The following is an 8,353-nucleotide window of genomic DNA, read 5'->3' on the forward strand; positions in this document are numbered from 1 at the left end:
CTCCACGGCAGCCCAGGGGAGAGGACCACCAGGAAGAGGGCTGCTGCCACTTCTGTACCCAGGCTGTCCCCAGCCACTGCTGGGGCTGCCGGCGAGGGTGCCAATTAGTGCCAGTCGTGCAAGTGGTTCCCATGGTGTGGACACCTGTCTGCAAGGGAGAGCACTGAAATCACCCACACATCTCACAGAGGTCACCGAGCAGCCATTCGATGATAATAACTTTTGGTCACTACCAACTTGGGCCGCAATCGAACCATTGACCTAGAGGTGAAAGGCTGTATATCCCATTACCAATCTGCTAAACCATCCAGTCTCCCTATTACTGCAATTTTAATTAACTGAGCCAATGACATGAAAGCTGAAGGGAGGGGGAGCGGGCAGGGAAGCGAGAACACATTGGCTTTTACACAAGATTTGTTTCTTTTGAGTGGATTCTGCTTTTTGTTGAACAGCCTTGTCCTAAGCTGCGCTGCCCATGAGACACTCCCCAACCTGCTGCTCAGCACAGGGCCGGACCATGCAGTGTCTGTTAATAGCCAGATGGGTGAAACGCTGCTGCTGTCCTCCCTTTACAATGCAGCCCCTGGCAGAGCAATTCCTGACATCAAGAAGATCTGAATATTACTCTCATCAGGAACATTCCTTACAGTAAAACACAGAAAAAATGAAAGGAAGTCCCAACAGGATAAATTCTGATACAGTCATTTTCTGGAACAAACAAACAAAAAGAGAAAGCTCGCCTTAATGTGGTCCATAACAAGGATGTGCTCAATAAGCAGAAAAGTGGACGTCTCTGATAAGCAAATTATTTGACCAGCCCTAAGCTCAGCTGATACAAGTCACTGGGAATGACTCCACACTTGTCTGAAAGAGGAAAAAAACACTATGCTCCTCTGGTGAGAAATCACATCATTGCCAGATGCAGAAGAAAAATCAAAAATTGCAATTTGTTCAGATTTTTTGGCAACAGCACACATCATTTCCTCACCTGCTCCTTTCCATGAATTTCAGTCAGCGTCTTTGCTGCTGGTTGGGAGAACTGGAGGAAGGATGGTGAGCTCTACAGGAACTCTGAGGTTGCCATTCTCAGTTTCACTTGTGCTGTTACCACCAACGACCTCTGGTGCAGCAAGAATCTCTGTAGCTTTCCTGTGGTATCTGTCACCATCACTTGAATGATGTATGCAGCCTCTGTGGACTCAGAAAACAGGGGAAGCAAATCATTGCCTTAGCGTCTGAGCAGCTCTGCTGCCTTGTCCCCTGCCTGCATATGGATCTTGCACTGGAATTAGGCAGCATTCGGTATTGCTCCTTCGTGCTCGTGTGCTTCCTTACCCAAGCACCTACATTTCAAACAGCATCCACTCCACTGCCGAGCCTGGAGTGCTTCATGCTTGTTCTTGCATGTGCATTTGATAAGTCACAGCATGACTATTTCTTTTGTATGTGATGATTATCCACCATGATCTAATCCCGCAACATAAATGACAGACAGATAGTCCCTAAAAAGCAGCAGCTCCTCGGGGTCTAGCATCCTGTGAAAACCCTGCTCCTCACAGGCTGTTCCTGTCTCCAGCAGCGCAAGCACAGGGGGAGGCCGATCGCAGCTTGATTCCAGTCTCCAGCTGTCTGCAAAAGCTGCTTTTTGCTCGGGGCCTCACACACAGTACAGACCAATCCTTAACGCAGGGCTTCCCGGTGGTGGGGAGCAGCTCGGCTGAAAGCCTGTGCAGCCCCTTGTATGCATGAGCCTCTTTGATGCTCTCTTGCCTTGTTATTTCAAATGCTTTGCATGTGTAACTTGTGTAACAGGTCTAGAAAAAGAAAATGAGCAAAAGGAAGCCAGGACTAAACTGTGCTTTTAATTATACCTGTGGTTGGGATGGAAAGTAAAGCATTAAGCAAACCAAGCTATATGTGCCCTCCTGGATCTTCTCCTTTCCCTCCACCACTCTCCTGTACCCTATGGACTCTCCTCAGGATGCACTAACTTGTTCTTTAATAGTCTCCATTTTGCTCTTACCACCCCTCCAGAGCGCAGCCTCGCTCTGTGCCCCTCTGCTCTGCTATCCTTCGCCGACCCCTCTCTCCCTGTGGCCAATGGAGATGTTAAAGTGCTGCCGCACAGACCCGGGAGTTTGTGGCATTGTGAGAAGACAGATCAGAAAAGCCACAGCAGCTTCGTAGCTCAATACAGGGGAGGTGGGGAGGGATGAATTATATTAGGAACATAAACAGCAGCATCCCTGCCAATGAGCCAGCATTCAATTCCTCTATCAGTCTCCATCTGAAGATCGAAGTGCTAGAGGTCTGACTATAGGAACTGCACTGTAGTTCAAAAATGTCAGGGGAGATACAACAGCTGCTTGGGAGAGCAGTATTTCTAGAGAAAGCTCCACGTTACAGGTTGGAGTCAGGTCCCTGTCCTGGAATGCCTGCTCTCCTCCTGCTGCTGTGCTCAGGTTGGTTAGGCGTGCACCTAGGCAGCGACCAAAAGGCAGTGAGGAAAAGCATCTCCATTTGTGCTTTCATTTGCCCTGAAGCTGTGAGCACTCCTATTCTGTCCCAGCGTAAAGCCAAAGAGGGCTATCTTAGCCACGAGTGCTTCTTGCCACCCCTCAGCATCTGGCTGCTGGAGTTCTGGTACAGCTAACCACCCAGTCCGCCTAATGGAGGCAACACAACTTCTTGGAGGAAAGTGGGCTCTCTGCCGGTGGTCTGGTCTCAGAAGGCATCTGCCCATGCTCAGTGCATGCTGGAATGGAAAACAGTGCATTAACTGATTGGATGGCCCACAAATTAAGGCAAAAGCTCAGATATGGAGACAGGCCTAACTAATACCATGACTGCTCTCTAAGCAACGAAAAGGATGGTTTCAGGCTGTGTTTGCTACAGCCTCCTACTAACGTGAGCAGGGAGTAAGCCATTAATAGCACTGTTTTTTATGCTTTTAGACTGAAAGCTTCAAAGTTAATAACCTGTTGAGATGAATGGGACAGTTTACCTACTTCAGAGCTCTTTCACAGGCTGCCTGCAAGCTCAACATGACAAAGATTTACACTTGGTTCCTGCTTCAGTAATTTATTTTCATACTCATCATGGCTAAAAATGTGTTATACATAGAAACAAAACTCAAGATTTTGAAGCACATTTCTTGCACGAGAGCTGGATGCCACAGCAAATTCCACAAGCACAGAAGCGCAACCCTGGGTTATGCTTATAACATATCCGTATCTCAGACAGGCACAGAGCAGGTGTTTTGTATGCTGATCTACCAAAGCCTGCCACAGAGGATTTATCACCTCTTTAGTGACAATGCACTCCACTTTACCTCTGCAGAGCTAGTTATTGGAAAACGCTACAGCCCAGGTCCCCAAAGCAGGCCTCTCCAATGCTACCCTCTCTCCAAGAGCGTGAGACGATGTGGCAGCCCGGAGCACTATCTGACACATCACGATAAATTGTGAAGAAGAGGTCCTGGCATGCTCTGCCACTGAGGGATACTCTGCTTAGCAGAGCAGTGTGGCAGCCTGGCAGCGCCAGGCTCAGTGGCTTACCCGCGGCAGTGGCAGAGTGCTACAGACTCCCCTTGCCCAGGACTGCACTGCAAGGCACAGCTGGATGGGCACAGCTGGACGAGCACAGCTGGATGGCAACCACTGCTGGTGTGGCAGACAGAGAGGGAGACAGCGGGACTGTGCCGCACAAATGTGAGAAAGACAGTCTTCACTGTGGGAGATCACGAGGAGGGTGGAAGTCTTAACACTAGAGGTTTGACAGGACTCAGAGATCTTGTGGCGGTCTTGCTCCCAGTTACTTTGGTAAGTTTTGCCCATCAAGGTTGCTCAGAATATTTTGAATGGGAAATACTTTGGCAGAATTGCTGGGTTTCCTGTGTCGTCACCACTCTGCCACCTTCCCCCACTGGTCTGTGGGCCTCTACATCAGATGCTTTTGCTCCTGGCCTGCTGTAGTACTTGGAAATTGTGGTTCCTGGATGTCCCCCAGAAGCCTCTGCTCCCTGCTCTAAAGTGGCTTAAGCTCATGTACTTTTTCCTTTACTTTGATGTTCACCAGCTTTGGACTTCTCTCTACCTGCTGCAAAGCTCTTCATGTGACCTCCAGTCACATTTACATCTAGCCACTAAAGACAGCATCGGAGTAACCCCCCTGGGGAATAGGCTCACCCCACACACAAATGAGCCACAAGAAAGACCATGCCCTTGGCCATCGTGATCCCAGGCACTGCCACTGCAATGCCAAGCAGAGGTGCAGGACCCTCCTTGGACCACCACCCCATGCTGGCAGCCGTCCCTGGGGGCTGCAAGCAAGGGCTACCTGCAGTGTTGTCCCCCACCCAGACATGGTAGAGGCCAGGAACTGCACTGGATGAAAACTGAGCATCTGAAGTGGAGCTGTAGCAAACAACAAGAGACAGCCCTGCGGCATCAGAGTGACAGAAACCGTCGCCTGGGGGCTTGACTGCATTTCAAACAGGATGTGAATGTTAACCATGTGACTTGGACCCTCTGGAGGATTTTGGGTTTCCAAGATTTGAAAATCATTGGCTACTTTTAAGCAAGAATAAAAGGGCTCAGGGCACTCTAGCAATGAAGGCCACTAGAAGGTGCAGGAGAGGAGATCCTGCAGTTCTGACCCAATCACTACCTGAGGCGTCTCTCAGGCTGCTTGCTGCTTCCAGTTTAGATTTTGTTTGTTTTGTTCTGGACATGGCACCAGTTCCTGGGCACTTTACCATACTCCACAACCCAACCTGGACCTGAGATGGAAAATGCCCCAGCTCTACCACTGCTGTACCCCTGGCATGACATTCCCTTTCATCCCCCCATGCCTGACTCCCTGAGCTTGCCACTCTCAGACCGTCTAGCAGGAGTCCTGAGAAAAGAAAGGCAGGCACAGCCACTGACCCAGACGTTTCATTTCCCAGGGAGAATGCCATGGCTAGAGCAAGGGCTTGTGTCCCTGCCCTGTGTGTCATTACCAGTCATGCGTTAAGCTTCAGCTAATGCATCAAGGGTTACCAAACTGAATTTGAGCTCAGAAGAGTGGGGCAACATCCCCCAGTTCCCAGGACAGCAAATTTATTTTCTGGAATAGCAGGTTCTCCACTGACCCTTCACAGATCATTGCTCCTGTCCTGGAGTTAAGGACTTGTGTGAGCGTACCTCACTGGGTTTCCCTGGGCTTGGATGAAGACAACATTTTTGTTGGTCCAGAGTGGCACGACTCACTGTCACGTCATCCAGTGCAACTGCTACCTGCTCACTATCAGAGTGGCCCCCAGCAGGATGGACCATCCATTGCCCAGCTCTATCATCTCCCTGGCTGTGGGTTCTTCTCCCGTTGACCCGCACTTAATACCCCTCTCCCTTAATTTTAATGCCTGCTGTCCCCAGGAACATGCAAACATGGCATGCCATCACCAGCACACAGACTTTTCTCTTGCTTCTTTACTCCCTGCTCCTGACATATTGCTCGTCTGTACTTTTCAGCCATGGACACCCAGACCAGCATCAGGGAGAAAGGCTCAGCTGCTGGAGCAGACAGACTAGACCACCAGCTCCAGATCATTTAAAGCAGGGAAAACATGCTGGTGCTGCTGTACTTTAAGTGAGGGCAAGGAAAGATGCTTTATCTGCCTTCCTGCAGCTCCCATTTTCTTCTTTAAGGAGTTTTGGTTTCCCTGGGGGAAGCTGGACCACCCAAGGATGTAGCCACACTCTGGAGTGCAGAGGAGGATGAACATCTGCTGGCAAATACAGAAGGTTGGGAAGGAGGGACAGCAACAACAGGAGAGAGACAGTAAATGCTCAAAGTCATAGGCTGCAGAGAACAAGCAAGCTCAACAAATGTCCATGATGCTGATGACATCTAGCATCTAGGGGCAGAGGAGAATCAGTGGTGGACTGTACCTGTAGTCATTTCTGCATGCCCACATCATTGAAATTTATGCATCTAGTCACACTAGCAATTTTTAAAAACAAATTCACATGCTCTTTTCACTCATCTTACAAAAAAGTTCTCTGTGCATCCCTTAGACCCTTGCAAATGCCCTCTGACATGCCAGTGGTGGAGTGCATGAAGTGCTTTATGGCATGGCACAGAGGTCCTGCTGGGATTCACAGCAATCTCAGCCTCTAGCCCCAGGCTCCTTCATTTTAAACCTCTGCATGTTTACACACATCTCTTAATAGCTTTACATGTGTGTTCTCTGTAAACCAGAGGGCGTTTGTTTTGGGTGGGTTTTTTCACCTTTTTGTTTTTGGCAAATGCATTTTTCCTTCATTCAGCTAACTAGTTTTCATTAGCATCTCTGGGAGAGTGAAGGCCTGAGGGTATAGGCTGCAAGGGAGAATGACCAGCACTGCTAAGACTATGGGCTGAGGGTGTGGGCAAGCTGTGGAAGCCAACATTTGAAATCAAGAGATGTTTTATTGCTTGCAAAGCAAAACATACAATGGGGTAACACCACAAGCACTGAGGATTTCCGCACAGTTTGCCAACGCACCCTTTCTGGTTTTGCTCTCCCAGCAAACTGAAAAAGCTACACAAGCGCTCAGCATCCCATACTGGGTGCCTTCCCCTCTCCAAGTATCCTGCCCTCCTTGGCCCCCACTCTCAGCAGCCCTGTGCTGATGGCAGCTGGCATGCAGGAATCTGGTAGGGAACAGCCCTCGGTCCAATGGCAAGGGACTGCTGTCTTGCTTTTGAGCAGCCAAAGACAATCAACACTGCTTATTTTTCTTTCCTTATCAGTGTTCTCCCCAATCCACTCTAGTTGTCCCACATCAATCTTGAAACATGAGCATCGCACCATGTATAACATTATTTTTTATTAGTATTTTGGAGGTCTCAAAGCACAGCAGTGACACAAAATATTTGTGACATCTGTCACAAGAGAGAAGGACAAAAATTTTCTTGTTTCAAATCCACCCCTAACAACACAATTCAGAAAGTCCTTTCAGATTGGGACCCCCCCCCCTCCCCGGGCAGGTTTTTCCAGCAAAGGAAGAAGGTTTTTCCAGCAAAGGAAGAAGGCTTTTCCACCAAAGTTGCTAAAGAAGGAGGTTTTTTTGGAGTACAGGGCCACCAGTGGCTTCTGACGACCTCTTCATCTGCCCTTTTGTCTGCTGCCCAAACACTTGTGCTTTACTGGGGTGGGGATAAAACCCCCAGTTAAGATTGTGTATATCTTCATGTGCCCACAGAAGCTGGCTGGCTACCTGTGAGCTCCACTATGTATCCAGGATTTCAGCCAAATACAGACTCTGGAAAGGGGTTGTGCTTGTGGAAATCCTTGTCTTTTCTGTAGATCCTCCTTCCCCATTGCTGTATGGGCCTATCTTGACAAATTATAAACACAAGCTATTGCGAAATGACACTGTTCTGCAGGTTTAACAGGTTACATTTTCATACATGGGTGCCTTCCTAGCTAATGCTTCCTTACAGATTCCCCTAGGGAAAACAACTTCACCCTTACTGATACAGATGACAACAGGAGGACCTTCTAGCATTTGATTGCACTTCTCAAAATAAAGCCACTACACCACAGAGCATTCACTTTTACTGCAGTATCCCAATGAAAGGCATAAAAAAAGAAGGTTGAGACTGCTCTTGGCAGTGCCCTGTGCTGCTTCTCTGATCACATCTAGTGGTATCATCTAATAGAAATAGCTTCAGAAATAGTGTGTTCAGTGGCAGAAAGAGAATTGGTTTTTTTAGCGGAACTGATTTTCAAAGGATTTGTACATTAGATTTCAGTAGAAAAGGTACATTTCATAACAGAAAGGGGTCTCAATGCTGCTAACTTGCAGTATGTAGCTTATCCAAAACAGCATTTGGAAACTGAAGAAAAGCGAGAGAGGATGTTTAGATAATATAATAACTCTGAGTTAATTTTGTAACTTAATTAAAGGGTTGCGTGATGCCATTTGTGAGTCTTCTCCGATAGGCTATTACCGCATGCTGCCTTATGCAGCTGCTCTAACCTTACAGCCACCACCCTGTTTTATCATTTACATGTGTTCAGCTTGGAAAATAAACAACCAGAAAAAGTCAATGGTCTCAAAAAGACAGAATTGTCTCTGTGTGGAGACAGTGGTGTAGCTGTGTATCCCCATGCGCTCAGTGCAGCTTGTATTGCCTTCTCTTAAATGTTTGGATTAATTTCCTGCTCAGAGTACACCGATCCCTCACCGAAGTAAAACCCATGTCAGCGTTAGCAGGAATGTTTTCAGAGTCTCCACCTGGGAAGACTACGTCTCTGAGTGGGAAAATAAACACATTGGCCTTCAGTTGGTTCACTGACTATTTTCTCTGCTGACAACACTAA

This window comes from Nipponia nippon, unplaced genomic scaffold, assembly GCF_047370975.1.
Source record: "Nipponia nippon isolate SJK-2023a ecotype South Korea unplaced genomic scaffold, ASM4737097v1 scaffold_8, whole genome shotgun sequence".
Classification (NCBI taxonomy): domain Eukaryota; kingdom Metazoa; phylum Chordata; class Aves; order Pelecaniformes; family Threskiornithidae; genus Nipponia; species Nipponia nippon.